Source organism: Amblyomma mixtum, chromosome 2 (assembly GCF_055824585.1).
Source record: "Amblyomma mixtum isolate Tamu chromosome 2, ASM5582458v1, whole genome shotgun sequence".
NCBI lineage: Eukaryota > Metazoa > Arthropoda > Arachnida > Ixodida > Ixodidae > Amblyomma > Amblyomma mixtum.
Genome location: NC_143013.1, coordinates 22,768,397 through 22,785,183, shown reverse-complemented (window position 1 = coordinate 22,785,183; position 16,787 = coordinate 22,768,397). Strand labels below are relative to the sequence as shown.

General features: G+C 45.6%; 1 protein-coding gene across 3 annotated transcripts in view; it reads right to left on the bottom strand.

Moving 5' to 3' along the window:
• LOC149358668 (uncharacterized) overlaps positions 1-16,787 on the bottom strand; it is a 274,207-nt gene that overhangs the window by 63,118 nt on the left and 194,302 nt on the right. For all 3 annotated transcript variants that reach the window (XR_016288711.1, XM_089570829.1, XM_089570830.1), the window contains one exon: positions 2,860-2,987. The gene's annotated coding sequence lies outside the window, so the exon portion shown is untranslated. The remainder of the gene's footprint in view (positions 1-2,859; positions 2,988-16,787) is intronic.

Sequence of the window (16,787 nt, the reverse complement as noted above, 5' to 3'; positions counted from 1 at the left end):
GTTGCAAAGTTTTGTTTGGTTTTGTACCAACCAAAAGGTTGTGCGCCACCCGTTTCCTCGACGACGTTTCAGTATACATGTCCTTAAAAGGATGCAGGATTTCGACAACATACAACTACCACGCGAATACGCCCGATTTGTATACGTCCTTCATTCACGCACACCTTCTGAAGTGCATGCAGAATATGACAACTGCCACAGCGGTCAACACAATCATCATCATCATCAGCCTGTTTACGCCGATTGCAGGGGAAAGGCCTCTCCCATGTCTCTCCAATTAACCCTGTTCTGCGCCAGCGGCAGCCATCGTATCGACGCAAACTTCTTAATCTCATCAGCATACCTAACTTTGTGCCGCCCCCTGCTACGCTTACCTTCTCTTGGAATTCAGTCCGTTACCCTTAAGGACCAGCGGTTATCTTGCCTTCGCATCACATGTTCCACCCAAGCCCATTTCTTCCTTTCGATTTGGACTAGGATGTCATTTAACCCCCGTTGACTGACGCAAAATGCTCATCAAGCCACTCGTCTACCCAGTAATCTTAATAAACGTATTCGTGCTTCCAGTCATGTGGTGTATCCTAAATCATAAAATGCAATGAACATAAATAAGAAGCAGCGATTTGCTTTCCAGCCCCAAAATGGAGTTTATACAAGCGTGGCCAGCTGTAGTTGAGTAGAACAGTGAGGGGACGAACCGTTGAGAAAGAACCTGTGCTTAGGGTTGGTGCAATTTAGAATGGACTGCATTGCGCAGATACAGCCACGCTGCGACTTGGCGCGCTGTTTTCGTGGGCACGTACGGGTGGCGTCGACATAGCGAAGACACTCAGTTGCGTCTGTTCTATGTTAACGTGTTTAAAGCCGCAGCACCTGTCACACTATCATTGAAGAAAAGCATTGGCACTCTTGGGAAGACCAATTAGCGCATAAATCCTGCAAATTAAAGGCGGAAAATAAATCATGGCCAAGAAATTCTGTTTGAGCTTAGCCTCTCGTTGCCTGACTGTCTTTAGACGGTTTCCCGCTACCTGACCTCTGTTGCTTTGATATACTGCTACTTCGACATACAGGCGAGCGGGGTTGGCGTAGCCGAGCCACGGGAATGACTGAACAGAGCTATGACGTTGTCAAAAGCAGCGCAGCAATCTCAGGCTGAAAGAACAAAAGACAGACAGGACTGAACACGATAGAAGTACTAAAAGCTTAGGACTTGTTTCGCGCAACTGCGACGCTGGGGTTTAATAAGTAGACTATGTTCCAATGCAAGATATTAATGTTTCGAATTTATAGTACGTACATACTCCTCAACATCGTGATGCCATGTTGCCCTTCATTTCCGGTGTGTAAAAGAAAAAAACAAACAAACTAGTGACCCCAATGTGACACGTAGGAAGCTCCGCAGCCACAGCAGTGGGAACTCCTTTCGGCTTCCTTTAGTAACTGCTGTTCGGCCTCTTTTGAGAAAAAATACGAAATCTTGCAAAAAAAAAAATGAAGACGCACTTCATTTAGCACATTTACTTCGTAACTCATAAATAAGTAAATAAATATATATTTAACAAAAATAAGGATGCTGCAAAGTCTTTTTCAGGAAAAGATGGTGGCATATTGCATACAATACTATCGACGCAAATCAAGTGAACGTCAGTGCTGGATAGCAAATGCTTGCTTGCGCGCCTCTTCCCACGTTTAGGTTCGAGTGCGCGTACTCAAGTTTCTGCACGCACTCGGCAAGCCTGTTGCGCAGCTTGGTACGCAGATTGCCGAACTGGGGCTAGTTTCTTTCATACGACATAGACGACTGAAGAATTCGGAGTTGCCGACATGCGACTGACGTCAGCGGTTGATTGCTAAGATTACTTTGCTACTACGTACTAGGCACTTGGCACACTCTGAAATAACTAATTCAGACGAGCTTTTACAGTGCGTACGGAGGTCACACTGAGGGCCTCACTCCCTGTTTGGAAATTTTTGAACGGTTTGGAAATTCTTCTGGGCCATGAAAGAAACATAAAAAAAAAATTCTCCAATTGTTCAAGGCCTCCTTCAGGCACCCATATCTCTATTTCAGACAAGTGCCTCAAAGTCTCCTTCGGAACTCCTTCGGTACTCCCATTGAAAGCTCGTTTAGGGAATAGTTTAATAACTGGCGTGGAAGCCCTCTACGTGGAGGACACATAATTTTGAAGAGGAGAAGGTAATAAGAAAGAAAAGGCGTGGTAACTATCGCGCAAAGTGCAAAGCACGACACGGTCACTCCAGCTCGATCACTCCTGCCGCTCAGAGAAGGAGGTTATGAGGAGGGAATAAGCGCAATAAGTCGGTGACTTTACAAAACCACAGGCTCCCACACTGACATGGACACAGTACGCCAAAAAGATGGCGTGGATGGCTGAAGCAGAAGCGCCATGTCATATTGTTTAGCTTATGTTAGAGCGAGAAAGAGAGAGAGAGAGAGAGAGAGAGAGGGAAGGAGGGAGGGAGAGGGAGGGAGGGAGAGAGAGAAAGAGGAGAGGGAGAGGGAGGGAGAGGGGAAGAGAGAGGGGTATATTGAGACCGGATAGAAAAGAGATGGTCTCGAACAAGATTTCACGCCAGAGTGAAATATGTTATGGCATCTTCGGAGATGTACCTTTGGCAGGTCGCCATTTATCGAGAGCTTCCACCGTCCACGAGGTCGGCGCTAGCAGCGAGCTCCTCCGGGCCGCCCACACACAGTGTCCCCGTACATCGGTGATCTCGGGTTAGTGGAAACGTAATCCGCGCGACGTCTTACACATAACAGCGCTGTCTTCGTTCATGTAACCTGACGACGACCGCGACGAGGAGGACGGGATAGCAGTGTATTCTACTTACGGCCCGCTTCTTTTCTTCTCTTTTACTGCTGTCCTGGAGACCAAGCCTGGCGGCGGGTGAAAGACGGGCGATCGAAGATCCTCCACAAAGCGTCAGGCGGCTCGCCGGACGTTACTCCGCGCACCGGTCTGCGAGATAAAAGAGAAAAGACGTTGCGAGTCATGTAACTCCCATCGGGATTCTTGGGAAAGAGCAGCGTATGTGAAAAGGGACGAAACAAGCGGGTGAAACAGCCCTGTGAAACGCTCTGTGCAGTGGGTTTTTCCCTTTATCGACAATGTCTTGTGATGGCGCGCAAAAAAAAAGCACTCTTTTAGAATAGGTCACCAAATGGCCCACAACACAACCACCAGGAAGGTCGGCAAGAGGAACATAGTTAGTACGATTAGTATTAAGATTTTCTAAAACTTCTCCTAAGCAGTAATCATCGTGGGAAGTGTTTAATTAAAGTAAGTATTTTCTCACACAACTTTTTAGAGAATAAATGAATGAACGCACTGTGATCAGAGGCGTTACAGTTACTGCATTCCATACTGATGTTTCGTAGTTAGACTGGTTGATTGCTTGAAACACGTCCTTTATTAAACGCCCTTCATGCACACATTGGTCGAGGCATCCGTGCGGGCGTCTGTTCCCACCGCTGTCGTGGCGACCGAGGCGGGTGCTGATTCGATCGCCGTCAACTGCCGTAAAGCATGTTGCTCGGGCCTTCTGCAACAAATTCCCCGTGCTCTGACCAGGGCAGAGCGATGGCCGTGCTGCCATGTGTGGCTGGAAGAACCAGGCGGGGCAGGGCGTACAAGGGAGGGCGGTTAGCAATAGGAAGTTCTGCAAGCTTCCTTCTGCATAGTTCTCAATATTCTTTATATTCCCAGATGATGTGGGCCATGCTGGTGGCGCATTTATTGGACGAAGCTTGCTGTAAGTGTACAGTGTGCAAAAGATGGTCGTCTTAATTAGTTATCTAAGTGCTCCTACGGTGGGGCGATTGTCGCAAGTATTACGCAGTTCTAGTCCCGTCTGTATAGACTGCAATGACATCAACTTACATGCACATCTAGAAGGGAAAAGGTTGTTTCGCGAGTCCGCAGACAACGTGCTTGGCTGAACGAGTTAACGAAGGAGCACCAGAAGATACTGTCCAAAACGACATGGAGAGTGAGAAGTGATTAAATAAGCGCAACCATAAAACAAAAGGTCGCGACAAACTGTAGTTCAAGGCCGAGGAGTGTCGCGTGAGCTGAGACGAGTGAGAAATAAAATTAAACTTGCATATCTCTTCCAGGCTCCAGCCGGTTCTGTGTGTTAGCAACAGATCAGTAGCAGAGCTTAATAACACAAAATTACTATCGTGTTCTCATGCTATTCAGCCAACGACGGCCTGTTTGTACTCACGTTCCCGTGTCTCATGTTCTTTGCCTGTTTAATTTAAATAATGGGGACCAATGAAAACTTGCCGAGTATGCTGTATTTCTTCCACAGAAACAACTTTGACGTATGGGGTAACGCCAGGAACATTTCTTTCCTAAAAAATTGGTTAAATTTGGGACTTTTCCAAGGAACACTACTATTGAAACAAAGCAACAAACGTCAGAGATAGCCGTGTTTGGCGAGACTGAATTCAAGCCGCGAAGTTTGCTCGTGCCATTTTCAGGCAATCGTGTAGGCAAGGCGCGTGAAGGCCGTGTGCAGAAATGCAGCACTTCGGCATTGACACATAGTGGCTTAATATTCTTGCAAGAAATCGAAGCGAAAGTGCACGGGGTTTTGAAGCCAATATTCCGCTCAGGAGAATGCGACGTTTCAAGTACAAGCTCAGAAATGAAACTCGGGTTCCCCAATGGGACTTCACTTCGATAGGCTGTGGTAGAGCGTAGGTCTCTGCCTAACGTTACTGCGCCAGAGGTGAAAGGGCTTCTATTCCATGAATCACCTGCGCTTAGATCTACTTCGCCATTTGCATATGGACGCAATTCTACTTAACACGTCATGCAGTGAGGATCCAAAGATAAAAGGAACATTTACGTGAGCACGCGTGCAGAGCACGAATGCGCTCGAAGGGTCTTGTTTCCATTGAATCTAAACAATTTGTGCAACACTATCTTTGTCTTGTCGTTAATTGGATACGAACGGAAAAGATAAAGGCATGCGTATTTAAAGTTGTGTTACTTATAAACGTCAGAAAAGAAGCTTGTCTAGGAACGCATATCAGTAGTGTGTACCTCGCCCAAACATTCAAGTAATGCAGCTTCGGCACTGCACCAAGGTTAGTTCGGTGCAGTGCGCGACAGTAGATGCGCATAGTCAAATTTCAAGGAAATGAGACGAAGGCATAAGTAGCTCTACCGTCGTGATGCAGACAACCTGACGATGACATATGATTGTGGTACGCGCCGAAACGAAACGAATGGACCTTCTGATCATATGCCACACGCAGGCGGCACACTTGTGCATTGAGGAAGCGAAGATAGATGAATATTTCACGCGTTCCACCACTCTCCACGTGCGCAGTGAGGTCAGATAGCACAGGTCATCACCACTGAGATTGCGATGGTAAAAGGCAGCGAAGAGGCACGTTGATGACATTTTTCGCGGAAAAAGGCATAGATCCCTTTAGGTCGGAGAAAGGAATTGGAAATATTTTGCGAAGAAGAGTATAACTAGCTGTAAAAGCTCCTCGGCGAATCTCTGCAAGAGCTAGAAGTATAAGCTGAAGTGCGCCTTAACATACCGTAACATAGAATATCATAGCATAGCGTGCCATAGCATAACATAACATAACATAACATAACATAACATAACATAACATAACATAACATAACATAACATAACATAACATAACATAACATGACATAACATAACACCACATAACGTAGCGTAACATAACAACATAACATAACATAACATGACATAACATGACGTATGTTGCGTATGTTATGTCACATTAGAGAGTTTTAGCCCCACCGTACGGTAAACGCGGCAACTACGGCCACTGCTACTTTACGGCAAATGTGGCTAGGCAAGCCTGACAACGGTAGCAACGGCAACGCGTTACCGTATTTGCTGTACGGCTGTCCGGCTATGCTAAAACTGTTTATTATGCTATCTTACGTTACGTTGTCACGCTGCGTTACGTTGCTTTACGTTATGTCATGTATTTAATGCATACTTTGCTATGCTATGCTATGCCATGCTATGCCATGCTATGCTATGCTATGCTGTGCTATGCTGTGCTATGCTGTGCTATGCTATGCTATGCTATGCTATGCTATGCTATGCTATGCTATGCTATGCTATGCTATGCTGGGTTTAACGTCCCGGATGGACACATGGGCTATGAGGGACGTCGTACTGGAGGGCTCCGGATTAATTTGAGCCACCAGGGGTTATTTAACGTCCGTTGACCACACAGCACACGGGTGTTTTTGCGTTTCGCCTCAATCGAAATGTGGCCACCGCGGCCGTGATTCGATACATGATTGGGATCAGCAGCCGAACGCCAAAGCAACTCCGACACCGTGGCGAGTTTTTACTAAACTTGGTACCTTAATAATGCACACTGAAATTACAGGCCTTCAATAAATCATGTAGGCTAATGCACATTCACGTATATAGATGCCATCGATCAAATGGTGCTGATTAATTGAAAAAGCGCTCTAACCAATCAGAAAAGGAGGAACAGAGCGGAGATGATACGTGAGAAACGGGGACACAAACGAAGCGCAAGCCCAAGTTTTCAATTTTTTTAGAAAGCGCAAAATGGTGAATTCACTGAGTAATTACTTTCGACAGTGCGCAGCTAAGGAAGTATAGCAGGGACGAAGCAGTGCTCGTTCCCTGAAATTAGTATTTTGAATATAAACAAATAGAGGAAAGCGGCAGAACGTCTTTGCTCTCTATAAACACGGCAGGAATCATCGCACGCGACCCAGATACAAAAGGGCTGAATCACAATCAACGACACTGGCACCGCGGTATGAGAGGTTATAGGCATCGTACACGTAAACAACGGACATCTGACCGCACTTCCGTCAGCTGCCGTTTGACATCTGGCTCCAGAAGTTCGGGCACTGCCCCGGGAGACAAGGCAGCCTGCTTTTCCCATCACCCCCCCCCCCCCCCCCCCCCCGCTATTTACTGGACATGCTAGCATACATCGAAAGAGGGGGGGGGGGGGGGGGCGGCACGTGGCCTTCATTGACACCGGGATCGACCCACGCCCTTAACACGGCCGAGGAAGCCATTATCTGCGCGCAAACACTTACCCTATGTTCGCTCTCCGCAGCAATACTCCTATATTGCGCCACCGAGAAAGCAAACACAAAGCGAAGTATTCGATCGCCTACAATGGTACGCCTTTTGTGTGGCCCCCGGCAAAATTCGTTATACATACGATGTGCTCACGGCAGCTTGAATCTGAATAGCGACCACAGTGAACTGAAGTCGCTTTAGAAATGATTGGCGAGCCATCACCGTTCGGGCCCCCGCGACTCATACCAAATTTACTGCCTCGGAGAATCGAAAGCGCATTCAGTGAGCACACCATGATATATTGCATACCATATATACTGGCTCTTGTCAACACCGTTTAAGTGGCTGCGGCCGATATCGTAGATCGTCATCGTAGGGCGACGCATATTTGCTGCCCGCCACCGCGTACTTAGCGGCTGGTGTCAAATAAACTCGTGACCGGCGCAAACACGACGGCCGCGTCGCGTTGAAGCCCCTGTAGGACAAGACTCGAGTTTCTTTTTTTTTTTGCCCCCTATGAAAGCCAGCGCGGCTGCAGCCGCGTGGCTTCCGTCGAGTATATATTTGCACAGCGAAGCCACACCGCGGGATATTTGCGCAGAGAATGAACGAAGGCCGTGAGCGACTTTCGTGGCCTTCTGTGCGACTGCCCATGTACTGTTATTTATCTTCAGTACTCCGCCCCTTTAGGCAGTGCACGTATACAACTTCTCCTTCGACCAGATTTGCGTGCCGCGAAACCAATTGCGTATTTCGGCATATGTGCGCTGCGAGCTCTGTCCTTGGGAAAAGGGGCTTGAGTTATATCGTGTTCTTTCTAACTAAGAAAGAGCCAGATGAATTTCGACTCTGCTTAGAAGTTTTCGAGGCATTTTAAATTTTTTTCCCCCTTTACCGCTTTTCCTTTGCCTCGAAGCCAAATCTCGGTTGGCGGGCTTCTCGCTCGCCTATGAAACGGTTCTCGACAGAGGTTCTAGTAGAATTCCAGTGCTGACACTAATGAAATTCTACTAAACGAAAGGGCCTTTGAACACTGCGGTGGCCTTGTGGTAGAGAATCCGTCTCACATTAGGGAGGTGCTGCGACGATTGAGGCTCTCATCTGCTCTTGTAAAGACAAGTCATGCGAACTCCACTCAACTCTCGAAACTTCCAGGAATTCCGTTGAACCTCGCGATCTGAAACACGAATCAGCTTTGCAGGTGCTCGAAACTAGTTTGGTCTTCATGAGGACGCAGTGGTGTTTGCGCCGGCTCTTCCAAACGTAGCACACCTCAGGAGGTCGGACACAGGCCGACGGACGCGGTGGGTTTCGAACCACTAAGAACTCACTTACACGTTATGACATGTAAGGACACATGATCATCATCATCATACTGGAGTCGGCTGGCGATTCCGGAGATCTGGGGCAGGAGCGTTACGTGCAGTCACATAGCGCCCTTGGGATCGAAATGACCGTGAGTAACTTACAAAGCGACTCCATGAAAGGAGTAACAGTAGACGTCTGGGAATGCAAATGCGCTTGTACTTTCCAGGGTTGGAAAGCAAACGCACACGCGCAGAGCAAGCTGGCGGGGCAAAACACTCTGAGGAGTGTCAAGCATTAAGAGCTGCTCTTTTACACACGTGCTGTTCACGCATGACCGTGCGTGCAACGAGGAGCGCCACAAGCTCCGTTCCCCCCAACCCCAGCGGAATCAGCGACCTCGGTCGTCCAAAAAGAAAAAGAAAAGCCGGCCAGGAGAGCCCGGAGGTTCACGGATGGGTTACACGCTAATTAGGTGCAGCTTAATTGTTCTATCGCGCCAAGACGCCGCACTGACGCTAAACTTTTCGAGACAATAGCACACGGTTATAAGTGGTCCGGCTTTCCCGGAACGACACCACCCTTTCGCGCGGCTCGGGACGGCGGTCTGTAAACATGCAACTGCTCGGGCTTTTATTACACAACATGTAAGTGTGGCCCGCTTAATTGTGCCGACAAAACTCGACCGTGGAAAATTTTTGTCCGCCGCGTGCGAACAAACCAGGTAGGAGTGAGCAAACAAAAAGCACCCCCTGTAAACATGGTCTCAACATGTTGATGTTAGGTGAGGTGGTTCCTAAGTAGAGAAATAGGAAAACCAAACAAGTTGAAAATTCTTTACGTCTCTCGCAGCATACATCCTTGAGAGGGGAGACAATAAAAAAAGCCGCAATATGCAGCTTGGAGGCCCACAGTTCCGGCAGCAAACAGAGCGCGAGAACACAAGAACAAGGTATACACACAAAATACAGCCCGGGGAAGCAAATTCAACATGGAGTATACACATGTCATGAAATCACCGTTGATTAGACCAGTGAAGAAGACAAAGCGGGGATATTAGGGATTTTCTAGATGTGTTTTCCAGTATAACATTTTTGTTTTCGAAGGCGTTAAGGAGTATTGTAATTTTGTAGGACATTGACTGAGCATAATAGTTAGTGCGGATATATGGAAATGACGAAGAACTATGCTACCATACGTAAGGTGTATAACTGATCATGTGAAGCATCTGCTGAAGAATGTAGCTATTTCATGATACAGATTTTTTTTTACATGGATAATAACCGAAGGGCATACAAGTGTGAATTCTTCATAACACCAAAATCGACAAAAATATTATCTATGTGAGACTATCATGGCACGTTAGCTATCAGTCTTATTGGTCGCTTTTGCGCGAGGACAATTTTTTTCGATGTTTTGTTTAGTGGTATTATCCGACAATGAATAAATATATTAGAGGTGGAAGCAGAAAGTCATTATATATTAAGAGTTTAATGTTAGTTGGTAAATTGAGCCTATTGCGGCATATGATTCCATTTATTTTATTCGTTTCGTTACGAACATAGTCAGTGTGCGCATCCCAGTTTAAAGTCCCAGAGAAGATAACACCCACAAATTTTATGGTACAGACGACTTCAATTTTGCTTGCCCCAAGTTAAAGCTCTTACTGATGTTCATTTTTTGTTTAGAGTGGAAGATTGTGCCTTTTGTTTAAGTTGTGTTGGATTTTAAATAATTAGCTCGGGACCAATTTAGCAAGTGTTTCAGAAATTCATTTGCGCATTTTTTTACTTCATTTACATCCTTACCTGTAGTAACCGTCGTCACATCATCGGCAAATGTAATGAGATTTACTGAAATGGGAACAGAAAATAAGTCATTTATATACAGCAGGAATAGAAGACGGCCTGAAATGCTGTGCTGTGGGACTCCAGAATTGACCGCCTCGCTAGCTCACAAAGCACTGTTGTAGGAAGCAAATTGTTTGCGGTGTTTCAGGTAGGAGCCTATTAAGGAAAGACTGGCACCTATAATACCATAATGGTCTTGATAGCTAATAGAAAGCTAGATAGCTTTTTAATAAGAGATTTTTAGTAAGAGTTATTCACATTTTCCCCTTCGTTTGCCATCCCTTAGGGTGAGTGTGAAATGGGATAGAACAAAAGACCTTGCTTCACGTTATCGTCGTCCACCATTACCCAAGAAAAAAAAAAGAAACATTTATGGAGCCAAAAAGTACACCGTAGGACCTTAGCATACACGATGATGGGATTGCGGAAATTAACGCACTCGATATTATCTGTCATTAGCGCAAACCTTGTCTCCGTCCTGTTCGACAAAAATATGTGATTTTTTTTTTCTCACTCGTTGTACTCTAGACATTAACGATGTAAGGTAGATGAGTGCCATGCTAAGTTATGGCAAAAGCAAGACTTTGAGCGACACACACACACACATTTCCGGAAACAAACACGATATTAAGATCCTTGCAGTGCTGTACTCTAAAAAAAATCGGTAAAATCTAGAGCAGCTGTTCTGCATTAAAAAAAAAAGTGTGCTAATAATGACATCAACAGAGAGCAATCGGTGAAACCTGCAATCTATCTTTCGTTTCTTCAGTTGACTGCAGACAGAACGGCACAGGGCGAAGAAAAGCAAAACAGAGCGCTGTGTGGGAGACACAAAACAGGAAAAAAAGAGAAGAGGTTAATGAGGACAAGCTACAGCGATAACTTATCAGTAAATGAAAGAAAATATTTTTCATGCCGTGGAAATTATTTATACACATGCGAGAGGAATTTTCTAATCAGAAACGACTCCGCAAGTCCCCAAATCCACTCAACCCATTGCTTACACAATACTATAGTGCCCCGAAAGTTTAGGGCGTAAATGCATGACTCGCAGTGCGCTTCCAAGTTAGTTAAAGGTTGCTTATTGAGCAACCGCCAATGTTTAGTCAAACGTACCTTAACGCAGGGACCGGTCCGTCGTACATATTAAATTCCAGACGTCACCAGCACGGTACGGCAAACCTCATCATTCATCTTCGATGCTTTAAACCGAACTAACATCGGCTAGTCCTGTTTTCCATCTTATGAAGTGCAATCTTCCGTCCTCGTTGAATTTCTCGTTGGCAGTTCAATGACGAGTTCTACCTTGAAGCATGGAGCATCAATTGTCGTGACTTCTTTTTTAATGAAATGCTTACGGTCGCCAAAATCCTTACATGTTCCAAGTTCTCGTGAGGCCGTACAGTTGGCGTTGCGTCACCAGCCATCGATTAAAAAGTAAAAAAAAAAAAAAACCGACAGCACGCATCATTGGGTCAATGGGGAAGTAATGAGTTCAGCTGAGCCAAAAGATAATGAGCATCAGGATATCAGAGATAGTTGTGCAGTTGTTGGTGCGACAGACATGGAAGTGCCGGTAAAACTCTCGCGTGTACTTAGCAAAAACGACGATGATAATAACACTAGGCAGTAAGTGGATGATTTCCGTAGATTCAGTGGCTACTGGTCACCGATAGCTGAGAGAAATATATCAGTCGTGAAGTCTGATGAGTGTGAATAACTGGTGCGCGACTACACGATACAAGACATACTCGTATATTTCACCAGTTCTGCATACGGGCTGTAAAGCAGAAGCACGAGATTTTTCTTACGTACAAGCTGAATTTATATATTTTACTCAGCGGCATTACTTCGGCGTTAAAGACGAAACACTCATTCTCTCTTTTCATAAAACGAGCACCACCATCACCGTTTAAAAAACGGCACATCTCTGAAAAGACACTTAGTCATAAAAATTCAGTTTTACTGCACTTCCTCAATAACTGGAGCGAGATTTTTAATACATAGCTCTTTGAGAGAACAAGAAGATAAAACAAACGGCAGTGGCTGTTTTGAATTCGCCCTCAAAAACGGCTGCCACTAAAACAGAGAGAGAAAAAAATCTCGCTAGTGGAAAAATCGCAGCTCGCACGAATAAAATTCAACTGGAACTCGAAAAAAAAAAACATCCTCGTCACCAACCTCCACTCCCGTCTTATTTTTACAGCGCCGTGCTGCTCGCAGAACCACCAATTCGCTTCAAATCTTCCAGATCTCTTCGAACCATCCGTTTTAAATAAACAAAAAACTTTTCTGACAAATATATTTTCAGCGCCCTCCAATAAAGTGTTGTACCGAAAGAAACATTAAAAAAAAAAGTAAACCTCCCCCACAGGGGGTTCGACGCGAATGCGTTTTTCAGTCATACTCTTTATCTCATCAGCCGTCCGTTCTTCACTTCAGCTTCGCTCTTTACATTTACTATACCTCGCAAATGCATTTTTCTTCGAGCGTACGTTTGTCACAGAGGAAATGTGCCCCACATTGATCCTGTCAGAATAAGTGGGGGTTTAAAGCGCTTGAAAAGGCGCTTCATCTACGGCACATGCAGTAACTGTGCAGTTAAGCTGGCAGGAATTTTATTGTAGATTTATTCCTTTTTAAGGCTGTCCTACGTCTCAAGTAATGCGGCTGAAGGAATCAATATGCCTGAAGCAGGCCGTTACAACGAATGAAATCCATTCACTTCATCGCAGCGGAATCGGCGACGGCCCTTCGTTCATTTCGAAATGAAATAACAGCTAGCGGCAAATATATCAAAATTTTATTGAATTCTTGCATTCACTTCACTTATTCTGTGTCGCCTGGACCCGGTTTACAAAGAGGCTATGTAATTATTTTTATCTGACGGACAGACGAACACCATCTTTTTACGAAAAAAGAAATAATCAAAATGAGACCGATTAGTTTTCTCGGCATTTTGTTCTTTGTTATTTGAAGGGTTTTTATCACCGAATGAAGATAATGAGTTAGCGCAGTGATATTTGATTTAAGGTTTGGGACTATGGTATTGAATGTCGAGAAGCGCCTCAGGCTATCAGGGACGCCGTAGTGGAGGACTCCGGATAACTTAGACCATCTGGGGTTTTTAACGAGCACTGACATCGCGCAGTACTTGGGCCTCTAGCATTTCGCCTCTACTGAAATGCGACTGCCGCGGCCGGGATCGAACCCGCGTCTTTCGGGTCAGCAGCCAAGCACCATAACCACTGAGCCACCGCGATGCCTATTTGATCTAAGGATACCCTTCAAGGCACCCCTAATTATTCTGACTTTGTCGTGGTTTTTATTTGCACAGCCCTACTGCTGCAATTCAGTGACGTCGACGCTAACTTCAGTAACCGCTATTACTCATTCCTAAATCTCTGATGAAAAACGAATTCGTCCATTAGTATATAACTGCAAATTTTAGGGATTGAATGAACGAACACGGCAGCAAATTATGCAGCAGTAGAGTGAACATAATTGCACAGCATGTGTACGTCTACCTGGCCTCGTTGGCTGCTACTTACTTTGTACATTGACCTAATGCTTAGACGTAGGCAATAAATGCGTGGGCTACAGTATCCAGTAAACAGTACTCAGCCGTACCGTTAAGGCTACACAAGTTGGCATTTTGTTTTGACGTGAAGCAAGTTACGTTGCACTAATATTAGCCAGGATAAGTGGAAAAAGATGCTTTCGACAAATGAGAGCCGCAATATTTTTTCCACGACAGGTAGTGAGGTTTAACGAAATAGTATTATTTATATATTTATTTATTTATTTATTTCATACTGCAGACCTTGTTCAGGCCCAAGCAGGGTGGTAAAAAGAATAATACAATAAACAATGCATCGGTCAACGGAAAAAGGAAACAGCGAATCATTCCAGTCTGCTACACTTCGGGGAAAATATGAAAACTTGAATACATCCGTCCGTGCAAAATAAGGGGTTAGTGAATTCGGATGATGTTGTCGAGTAAGCCTAGAGGTTGAACGAGACAGATAGGATGAAGGGTTAATTGCTAAATCTCCATTAAAAAGCGTGGAAAGGAACCGCAATGGAAGATTTTTCCTTCGCTGGTCAAGAAGCTCAATGCCATTATAACTCATTACTTGTGAGGGAGAATCATAGCGAGAGAATTTTGAGTAGATAAATCGCACAGCTTTCCTTTGTACCCTTTCAAGACATTTTACATTTTGTTTAGTAAACGGGTCCCAAACAATGCATGCATATTCAAGTTTAGGTCTAATTAGTGAATAATAAGCAAGCAATTTTACGTTAGAGGGAAAGTTTTCAAGTTTATGTCGCAAAAAAAAATACAATTTACGCAAGACCGGAGAACAAATATTGTCACTGTGTAAATTCCATGATGAATTGTTAGCAATTGGGAAACCCAAATACTTATATTTAGTTTCTTCCTGCAAAGGCGAGGAACCTAACAAGTATGTGAAGGATAATGGAGCTCTTTGACGAGAAAAGCGATGAAAGACCGTCTTTTTAGTATTAAGCCGCATTCCCCAGATTTTGCACCAATGCATTTATATGACTGTATTTATAATTACAGTCAGTCTGTGTGGTGTCGCATGAAGTAACAAGACTTACTACGCTCAGTTTACCTTTAATTAGTATTAAAGAAAAATACACCCTGGCCTGGATGCTAAATCTGGATTAAGCACGTTAACAGTCTGATCCTGCTAGACTGACGAGGCTCGCGCATTGAGTGGAAGCTGTAGCAAAGTCTGCATGTACAAACTCGGAAGAATCGACCCGGCGTTTATATTCGGCAAATGACGGAAACAGTGCTCATCGATTGTATCTCTGCCCAGTAACAAACATGCTAAAACAGGACCCCGCTCTCTGCTTCAAAAACAATGGTGCTCCATTACGAACCAGCTCAGTCGGTTTAACCTTTGCCGCAATGTAATAAAGTTTAGCAGACAACAGGTGTATTGTTTCTACTGATACTTGCTAAATGGCTTTAATTTTGACAGCGGGTTTTTTTTCATGCCCGCTCGTACTGCTGGTTTCTGTAATCTCACATGTGCAAGTTTCCCTCCGACTGCCGGGCGGCTTGGGCTCACCTGTCATAGTCATTTGTAACTTTGCTTTTATGAATAAAGAAAGGTGCTTGTTATTTCGTTTACTTTATCCATATGCTCATGGATCACTGTTTTTTGATTACCATGTGTATTATGCATTATAAGGTCATACAAGCCAATTAAAGGCTTCGATCGGCCTGTTCGTATGTAGCGAACTTGTTGGTGACAATAATAATGATAGTTATTTTCATCACAAAACTAAAAAAAAACTGCGAGGACACTTTGGCAACTAAAGTGTTGAGAGGCGGAAGCCGAGGACACTATGCCGTGACGACTTCCGTTAGATGTGACGTCACACGGCTTCCGTGGCTATATCGATACCAAAATTATACATCTTTCGTGGATCATAGGTGTGCTGTCCCGAGTCCAGTTTGAATTTCCCGCCCGGGCGCCAACTTCATCTGCGAACACTGGACTTCTCTCCTCCCCGCTCTTTCTCTTCCTTCTCCTCGTGCGCCTTCCCTCTCGCCCGCGTGCTTTCTCCCTCTTTACACCTCCCTCCGGAGGTGTCATGTTACGTAACTCGTGACTCTTTCCTTCCTTCTACCGCGCTGCACGACTGCGGCAGCACCGCGTTTTTACAAGTTGTAAATGCCTGGATAAATGTTCGATTTTCCTTGTGTTTGCGACCTGTCATCTATCTGAGGAGTGGCCGCAGCCCCAACGCGTGCCACGGAATCAGAATAGTAAAAACGCGTTGAACGTCGAGTCGGTGTCTCGCGCAATCTTCGAAAGCACCTAGGCTCCGCTGGCTGGCTCCGCTCTTCAGAAGTTCCGTTTTCGCATCGCAGCCCCGGACGACATGGCGTCACAGGACCGCAAGTCGCCCGCTGCTCAAGTGAGTCCGGACCAGTCTCATTTCGCATGCTCTGAGAACACAGCAAGCTATGTGCCGTCACGGCATTCGTCGCGCTCAGCTCGTTCGGCCGTCTCGACAACGCCAAGCATGCTGGCCGCCAGAGCAAGAGCGGAGGCCGCCGCGGCGCGAGTACAGGCTTCTCTCAAGAGGAAAGAAGCCGTGGTGAAACTGGAAAAGGCCAGACTGGAAGAACAAGAGAAAAGTGCGGCTGCGGCAATCGAACGCAAGAAAGCCGAGCTAGACACAGAGTTACAAGTCATGCAGTTGGAAAGAGAAGCGGCCGCCGCGGAAGCGCAAGCGGACGTCCTGGAGGCTGCCGTAGATCAGCACGGCGGGGAGCATCACATCTGTCGGACTGTCTCCGAGGCATCCGAAGACCGCGCTCAACGTACCTTTGACTACGTGCTTGACCAGGCTCACGTGCGCATCGGCTCGCGCCAGCAATCGCAGCAGCATGACCGCGGGGAGCATTACGTCTGTCAGAACGCTAATGAAGCACCTGAAGACCGCGCTCCATGCACACCAAGCGCTCGCAGCCAA